The following is a 9,356-nucleotide window of genomic DNA, read 5'->3' as shown; positions in this document are numbered from 1 at the left end:
ACTAATTTTTACATCCACAGCATGAAGAAGGGGCAAAGAAAGCATTTCTAGCAGCATGGGGGCCATCTCAGTCTCAGAGGGAGTGCTCTCCTATGTGAAACTAAGCCTGCATCTGTCTTTGTGATGTGTTTAAAATCGTCCCAGAAGGGTATACCTGAAAAGTTAGGCAGAAAGATTTTGTTTACTGATATGCATTTTGAAGCCATTGCATCTCTTCCTCTTTCGAGCAGATTTCTTTCCTCCTGAACCATTCACCCCTGTTGAATATCATTATTTTGTTTCTTTGGCACTTATGCTTGGTGCTTCATTCGTTCATTGTCATTATTATTTGCAAGCGTAGTCTCTTAAACACACATTTTATCATCACCAAAATCAAAACAAAGTATACACATTTCCATAACTTAAACCTGTTGCCTTTAACGCTAATTTTTCATCTTCCTTTGTTTAGGTTTTTGTTGGCATTTTGCATGCTCAGGCTTTTTTTGCAAGGGTAATGATAAATGTCCTGCGCCCCCAGGGGAGGGGCTGCCTGAAAGTTATTTGGCAATAACTGCCGATGTGTAGCTGCAATTTAAAATCCCTCCAAGAAGAATCGCTCTTTTTCACCATTCAGTTACATTTCTTTAAACAATGCAGCAGAAATACAAGAATTTGTAGCCAGCTTTGGCACGATGGTTGGCTGTTGCTGCCAAATTAATGCTGGTAGCCTTTGAAGCATGTCAGCGACTGTGGCTATAACACGACCCTGCAAGATCTTCCGTGGCAGAAAGAAAGGTATGCAGACTAAAAGTCTTGTGTTATTTTCAAATGGTATTTTCACTTAGTTGTTTTTAATGTAATAAATAAAGACATTTTTCAGTGGTGATGAAATTTTCAGCACCAACTATACTGAAATCAAAGGTAATGTCTTAGAATATTCCTGCAAAGATCCGGGATCATGTTTTGCCGAGACTGAGTCTGTTTGTGTCATTAGAAAAAATACAATTGCATAATAGAAGGAGTATGATTGCACATATAAATTTGCTTATAAATGTGAAAATTCATCTTTGGTCATAATTATAACCATTCCTCAGGCACAAAACTCCACTTGCTCCTTCATACTGAACTGGCTTTACCGGCTGAGGTTTTTGATATAGTGATGCAAGGTTTGTAAAGAATAACCAAAATAAATTTTTAAAAATCCATTTAATTTTCCTTTGGTAAACTATCTTCTATTACTTTTTCATGAGGTCATGCACATGCACAAGGTATTATTAATGGAATGACAAATGTAGGACTTCATCACATGTACCATGATAACTGTTTTCCAACTTGTATCAGGCATTGAGGGTGATCCGAGCTTTACAGCTTTGAGTGTATGGGGAACAAAAACTTGCTTTTTTTGTGAATTCTTGTACCATTTGAAAGATACCTTACTGGTATCAGAGGGGGGGGGGGGGGGCAGACATTAATTTGTTCACAAATGGAAAAGACTTGATTATTTTCTCCTGAAACATAATGCGTTGGTTAGGTCATTCCTACCCAAGTATACAAATAATTACGACCTGAAAGGAAGGACACTGCAGACCAGAGAATGAATTCCTTTAGTGAGTTTATTGAGCTTTGAATTAGATCCTGTGGTAATGAAAATGCAAATAGCAGCACATCTTTTGAGACACTCACTGTTTGATAAAAAAGTAGCACTTCACTTTGTATACAGTATACAAAACTCCAGACTCAAATTTAGTCTGAAGCTTGATTGGGATAATTTGATCATTTTCCAGACCTGTATGTTGTTTGTTCCGAAAGTCTGGGGTTTATATAAAATTTGCTTTAGCAAGTAATACGGTGCAATAGATGAGCAGACTGACGTGGTCAGAGCAAAAGCCTCTAGACCTATGTCATCACTAAAATGCAACCTAAAATGCACTAAAATGCGAGGGCTACAGCCATGAGAGAATCCTAACTGGATCCCCTTTACAAAAAAATGAAAAAGGGTTTATTTATTTCAGACGCCTTCACATCTTCCTATTTTTTTATTTGGTAGAGCACTTATCACAAATAAAAGGAGCCAATTAAATTTATATTTATTTTAATTTTATCTTATTTACAAAGAAACTGAGAATCTTGAAGCTGGAACCAAATTTCTTTTAGAATGAAAATTTTCAGTCTTGAGCCTTACATGAAACTTATAACAAAAAATACTGGTAATGAGAGAGGAAATGTCCTCAGAACATACGTGTATCAATTTGCTTCCAGCCACTATTTACTTGGAAGAGAGGTAACAGAAAAAGCAAACCGGGATTTTTTCAATACTGACTGAAAACCTGTATTACTCTCCACTTCTTCATACTTACTCTCACATTCACATTTCTTCTTAAAATCTCTGATACTGACACTTTTATGTAGATAGTATTTGCTTCCCCACTTATAATTTTTTTCCTTCTTTTCTTCAATCAGTTAAAAATTACCACCAATTACATCTCCCTTCCTGCTACACACACTAGGCTCCCTCATGCGCAAACTTCTCCTTTATTAATATGTAAATTTAAGCCTCTTATTTTCCTGCCAGCTTAGTATGACTGGAATCTGTCCTCAAGACCTTTGGTACATCTCTTGGTTTTGTCATTACCTTAAATGTAATATAAATGCCCTAAGCCAACTCATGACTTCCATTTTTTGGGGACCATAGCTGTTAGCTTTGGATGTAGGTGCTTGTTTGGCATGCAGAAGAGTTTAAGATACTGTTTTATGGCAGATTATTTCCAAAGGAATGGCAAAATTGGACATCATCATCTCCTCATGTCAGTGTTGTACAGAGTGGTACTGTAGTGTCTGGAAACAGAGCATGCTCTATTTTTATTATTTTTAATTTACCATCCTTAGAGTCTTTCATGGTAGGGAAAGGACAGTTCTTTGTCTTCTTTTGAAGCCTTCACTTAAAAGCACTTTTTTCCCATGACAGCCCCAGACAAGAAGAATGTGCTCTGTAAAGCTCAGCAGTTGCCCAAGGAGCTGCCACCACACAGCAATAATGAGAGTTATTAAAGTTCAGAACATCAGAAGTGAGTATTTCCAGTTGCAGAATATCACAGTCCTGGCTCATTGCCACCAGCCTGTGCTCAAGCTGTTTCCATTTTTGCTAACCAGCAAAAGAATAACAGGATGTTTATTCTATTTTTTTTTTTTTTTGGTGAGTGAGCAAGTCCTGCCTACAGGCTGCATTGAGGTTAAGTGCATCTTTACTTTTTATTCCATAATTTGCAGAAAAGTGATCTGGTAGATGGGAAAGAAGGGAAAGAAGGAAAGACTGAGCAGTGCAGTGTTCACATGGATTTAAGGTTTACTTTGGCAAAGCTCATAAGCACAACATGTACTTCCATCACAGGTGTTTTCCCAAAGCATCTCAGCTGGCTAGACAAGATGTCATGGCAGAAACTCATGTGTGCTCTTTACTGCTGGAGCAGGGCAAACATTTTGTTTAACCGCAGAACAACTCAAGAAAAAAAAAAAAAAAAGAGAGAGAGAGAGAGAGAGATAAAAAACCATGATGCTGTACTCTCAATTGTTTTCAATCACATAAGTGACTCCTGGGGCCAGGATTATTCAGGTTTAGGCTGTCAGAGCTCATTCTCTCACCACAGAAAACGTAATCCTACAGCTCAAGTCCAAGGCAGAGGAAGAAGATCCCCAGTGTGCTCTGAGCTTTGAGCAAATTGCTTTTACTGTTGGTTTTTCTGTTGCAGGATGATGGCTGAGCTCCTGCCTCTCTTGTCTTTTTTAGATCAGATCTGCTGGTAGCATGACCTTCTGGGCAGGGGACTTCTTTTGCCCTGCTCTTGGACAGCACTCCTATTGTTTGGGTTTGACTGATCACTTCAACAGCAATCACAAATAGAAATATTAGCAAACAGTGTGTAAAACTGAGTACAGTACGGTAACTGTTATTGAGGTCTGTCATGCTCAAAACCCTTGAATGCAAATTTTTATGTAAATTTGCATTATTCTTGGAACACTGTTGATTTTCCCCAAAATAATTACAAATGTACTGAGGTAGTGGAATGTAATAAAGTTGCTATATTTTAACTGAAATCAGCACTTTCTTATTTGTTTCTTGCTCAGGAACCTGGAATTAGAATCAAACACTCTTCTCTGCTATTTCTAAATACCTGACACATTAATGATTTTTTTCTGAATCTATTCCAGGAATTACACCTATCAACAGTACATGCTTATATATGAGAGTTTTGTTTGATTAGTGTTGGTGAACTGGTTTAGTGATGCTGGCACAGTTTATCAACTATTTGCAACTTGTAATCTAATGTAATCTAAAGCAGTCCTGCATAAGTAGTGAGATAGCTATTTTCTGAGAAATTTTCACTCTTTAATATTTTAATTAATAAGAGTTTCCTGACAAGTGAGAGATCGTTTGGGGCATAACCTTTTATAAAACAATGCAGAAAGTAACAAAAATGGTTAATAACCAATACTGAGAGACAGAATGCATTTGTAGAAAGTCAATATTAGTATTTTAAAGAGTTTGGAATACTTTTATGTATTTTTATCACGTTGTGATCTGCAAAGAGTATATTAGCCAATGGGAAATTAATTACTATCACCATCTTTACTCTTTAGGATGTGTTTGTGTATAACAAACTTATCCAAACCCTATAGAGAGCAATTTTAACACACAGAGTCATAGTAATTTATACAGGAGGTGGTGAGAAGTTGCTGATATTTGACGAGAGGTTTGATTTGCCCCACAGAGTTCTATTCTTGTAGAATATAAACTCTGCCAGCAGCTGTGTATCTCATCCTGCAAAAGGTCAGGAGACCTTCATCAGAGATGTACTCAGGGGTCTCTCAACACAGGGGAGCTGGGATGAATCTAGTCAAGTGACACAAGCAGATCTTGATGATGCTCTATGGTTGCTGTAAGAAGTCATCAGAAGATCCTGTCCTTTGTATTTATGGACTTAGAAATTTGTACAATTAATTAGGCCCTTAAACTGCAAAGATATATGAAAATTTGCCCCATGAAGATGCCGTACTGCCCTCAGACAGTTAGTGTCATTAGAAAAGATGAGAACAGTGCACATACTCCTGCTATTAGAAACTTCAGCCTTTAATGAATAATGTGTGGCAGCCCTGTAAGTGGTGTAAAATTTCATGTCATGACACCTTCAATGCATTACAGATCACACATAATTTCAGAGTCAAAGGAAAATAGTGTTTGGATATTAGTTTCAGCCCTTTAAATTCTGACTTGCAACCTTAAAGAAGTGACATTTTTTATGTAAGAATAAATGAGAGACTGGAAATTCCTCCACTTATATATTGCAGTAATGTTTCGTATGTTTGTGGGTAACTAGAACTCCAGTCCATAACTCCTTTATTTAAGCAACAATTCAACAATACTGTTCAAAGTGCTTCTTGTGCAAGATGAGCATGAAGAATGGTAGATCCCAAAGAAAGAGATTTGTAGGGCTGACCAGGCAGTACAACTTTGTCTTAAAATTTGAAGATAAAAAGAGAGGACAACACATAAGCACATTTCACTTTTCAGCAACAAAAACCTCTATGCCAGGAAACTGTAATTAATTCTCCTGCAACATAATGGAGTGTCAGTCAACCATCTAGCTTCTAGGAGGACAAGGCAGCTGTGGGAGCTCTTCTCATAAGACATGAAACAACTGAAGAGCTGACTATGAACAGTCATCAGCTTATCTGCTGCTGGGGAAATATCCTCTGTGCTTTGGCATCTTGCCCCCGAGGTTGCTGGCCAAATGTGAGATGATTTACCATTAGAGTGAGGCTGCCTGCCAGATGGATAAGCCCCTACAAACTCAGCTCAGACTTTCTGACGTCTCCCACTTCTGCTTTCGCGTATCTAAGAGCTGTGGCTGGGACCTTGTCAAGGGATCTATTAATGGGAAGTTGAGCATAGAGAGTGTAACTGGTTTTAGGGCAAAGCATGCAATGTTTGAATGTCCACTTTGACTCCTGCACAGGATTGCAACTCGGTAAGTGGAGTATCTGCAAGGCCTTCTGCACTCTTGTGGACTTGATCCCAAATGAATTGCGCTCTGCAAGAGTGTTGAAGCCTTGAAGAATTGTTTTGAAGCCTGGAAGTATTTTATTGAAGTCTTGTATATTCTACTCAATATAAGGAACAATAATTTATTCTTATGGAGTGTTAATACAATATCATGCAGGCACATATCTGTGTATAAACATGTATATACATAGGGAATTTGGGGGATTGATTTAGGGTTGCTTTAGGTTTCCCAATTATTTGTTCAGCTCAGCTTTCAAAGCAAGTAGGAGGTGAAAACAAAACCAATCTCCTTCCCTTTTAAAGAAAGTACTTTGGAATAACACACATAAAAACACCCTTTATTTTTAAAGCTACATCCTGTTGAAATGAGCATGAAAACCGCCTGCATAATACTAATTTTCTCTTTCCAGAAGGAAGAGTTGACACTCCTGTGATTTCAGCCTGTGATAAGGCTATTATAAGCCTGGGGCCTAAATTGCAAAGCCACTAGTATGCTTTAATCTGCTGTGAAGCTGTACCATCCTGATGGATGCCTAGTAGCTTGCAAGGAGACATAATACAATACAACTTTTTCTGACATCAAGTGGTTCCTACATTATTGTATGGAATGCAACAGAAGTACACCAGTGGTTCTTGCTTCTGGTATCCTTCTATCTTGAGAGAAAGGAGGGACAGATTTGAGGAGGTGGGCTGTTGAGGAGGAGTGGTTCTCTCCTCCCCTGGAAAGAGCTAGAGAGGGGACAGTCTTGTCCCCGAGGCCAGGGCTGACATCACTGCTGTGACAGCTCTGAGGCACTGTTTTCTCACAGATGCTCCTGCCTGTTCTGGCACTGGTCTGTCTACTGAAAGGTAACAGGTTGAGACCAGGATTAAAGCCTCATTTCCTTGCTTCTGACTGATTGCTAAACTGGATCATTGGCACTCAGTGCAATTTAATCAGTTTGGTATTTGACACTCAGTTTTATCTTGAGCTGCAAGTTTCCACAGTTTTTGCGCTATTAACTTGCTTGTGAACAAGAATTCACAAGTGAACTAGTTTTAATAGGAGGTACATTTGCAGTGGGCATTGAGATTTCTGTTCATCCAGGCTCTGAGATTGTTCCATTGGCATGAGTGATAAATCCTTTCTAAAGGCTAACACAAATTCAAGAGTCTGTGGGCATATTTCTTCTGGTATTCAAAATGAGACAAGTGTCCTTTTCTGTAATGGAAAGCAAATAATGAGTGTCAACTGAATAGTGAAAGCCATACAATCAAGGGAGATTGTCAGGCTTTTATACACACAGCACTCAATCTGTAATTGCATGAGAAAACAAGGCATGTAAAACAAGGCATGTATCTGCACTCGTGTTTTTAGGGAAAAAAACCCTCATGTTTTGGAACCTTATCTTGGCACACCCAGATGCTATTATTTTGATTATTTTATAAAGAATTTAGGACCAAGATGGAAGTAAAATTTGAGCAATGTATTAAATTGTAAAGTATTAAACTGTATCCTTATTCAGTTAGATGTATAAAGAAGTCAACAAATTTCCCGCCAGGCATACAATCTTGTCCAAATGCTGCAGCATTGTGCAACAGAAGGAAAAAATCTTTAAAGACTGAAGCCTGAAGAAGACCAAAAAAAAAAAAAAATTTAAAGATTTCCACCTGATTCCTCTATGAAAAAAAAAGTAAAATTTCATTGTTTTCACTACTAGTCATGGTCTTTTCCTAAGGCCTTTAAAGCTTGAGATAAGTTATTTTAGATTTAGATCACAAAATTCATATTTGACCACTAATATTAAACTACAGTTGCAGAAAGCAGGCCTTCAAGCATTTCACATCTACTTCTGCACCAGACCACCACAACTGGCATTGCTTAAAATTGTCAATATAGAGAAGTTTCTCTTCATACCCTGTTTATTTAAAATATAAACAGAGATGTTTGTTAGATTTTGGATTCTTTTTACATTAGCATTAAACCAAAGACTATCCAGCATATTACCAATACAAAAGGGGAAAAGCAGAAAGGATATATTGCACCAAATTCTGTCTTCAAATATCACTAAGAACTAAGTATAGCAAAGTGTACAGGATCTGTGACAAAAAGTTCAATTTTACTTGCAGTTATCATAAAAAGCTTTTAGAGGATGATGAAATCATGAAGAATAAAGAATATCCCAGGAAACTTGGAAACTGTAGACCTGGAAGTTGTAGCTTGTTACTGTTACTGTAAAGTTTTTACCCTTACAGCAACCACAGTATGGATATTATCCAATACCCATCTGGTTTAACATAACTAAAGTGCCTATTACCTAATTTAACCCAAGATATTTGACCACAAGTAAAGCCATCCACAGGTCAGACAATGGTGGGACTCTATGGGGTGTTAGAACTGCTGCAGGTCTCACTGCAAGACTAGACTTTTTGTGAACAGTCTTTTCCTTGGAGCCTTTGAAGCAAATGCAGCTGCTGCTACAAAGGAGTGGAGAGAAAATAAAAACTGGGAAATCAGAGAAATTTAGGCACTGGTGAGTATGTATTATTTGGAGCTTTGTATCACAACCACTCAAGGAAAGTACGAGCTGTATTTCAGTATTGACCACGCTGAATTGATCAGAAGGGTCAATATACTGCGAGTGTAGCACAGCCCAAGGGGACCAAATGGCTCCTTGCAATCCCCTCTGCCTTGTCTAGAAACTTGGGCTACTTCTTGGCACATCATTTCCAAGGGCATACTTTGGCATCCTAATGTAGGTGAGCCTTACTGCTCAGTATATGAAGACAATTCTGTATAGATGACCAATTCTAAAATTCTCATCAATGACTATTACAGTAAAATTTTAAAAATATGATCTCGTACTTTCTGAAGTAGAGTTTTTGTCCATTTTACTTGGTAGTAGGATCTTACAAGTTTGTAGAATAACCAAAAACTTCCTTTTTCTGGAAACTATTTTCAAGCTTGGAGGCAGGCCAAGAAAGGAAGGAATTCCATTTTCTGTGACATCCAAAGATATCTGGAAGTCTGTGTTTATATGAATATCTGTTATCTCTGTGAATGCAATTTTTTTTTTTTTGTCAAAAAAACGGTAACTCCAGAATGCTCCTTGGTAAGACCCCAGGGAAGACTTAACAGTAAAAGAGGATCTGTGGAAAAGAGAAATCAGCTAATAGCACGGCCCTTGTGTTCAGCTGGTGCTGCATCAAGAGGGAAGAAATCCCCTTCTGTCTCTGTGTGCAGCCGATGGGACAAGATGTGTGCTAGTGGGGCCACAGGGAAACTGCCTTCCTCTTGTCCTGAAGGAATATATTATCATTGAAACAAAGGAAAAGAAAG

General features: G+C 38.0%; 1 long non-coding RNA gene across 3 annotated transcripts in view; it reads left to right on the top strand.

The window, feature by feature from the left end:
• Positions 1-588: 588 nt before the first annotated feature.
• Positions 589-9,356, top strand: part of LOC136292053 (uncharacterized) — a 30,989-nt gene continuing 22,221 nt past the window's right edge. For 2 of the 3 annotated variants that reach the window (XR_010721827.1, XR_010721825.1), the window contains exons 1-2: positions 589-774; positions 2,945-3,044. This is a non-coding gene — a long non-coding RNA (uncharacterized lncRNA). The remainder of the gene's footprint in view (positions 775-2,944; positions 3,045-9,356) is intronic. The other variant, XR_010721826.1, reaches the window with a different exon arrangement.

Source organism: Chamaea fasciata, unplaced genomic scaffold, assembly GCF_029207755.1.
Source record: "Chamaea fasciata isolate MVZ Bird 193981 ecotype frontalis unplaced genomic scaffold, bChaFas1.0.hap1 SCAF_7, whole genome shotgun sequence".
In the NCBI taxonomy this organism is placed as follows: Eukaryota; Metazoa; Chordata; class Aves; order Passeriformes; family Sylviidae; genus Chamaea; species Chamaea fasciata.
This window is presented reverse-complemented; position numbering and strand designations above follow the sequence as displayed.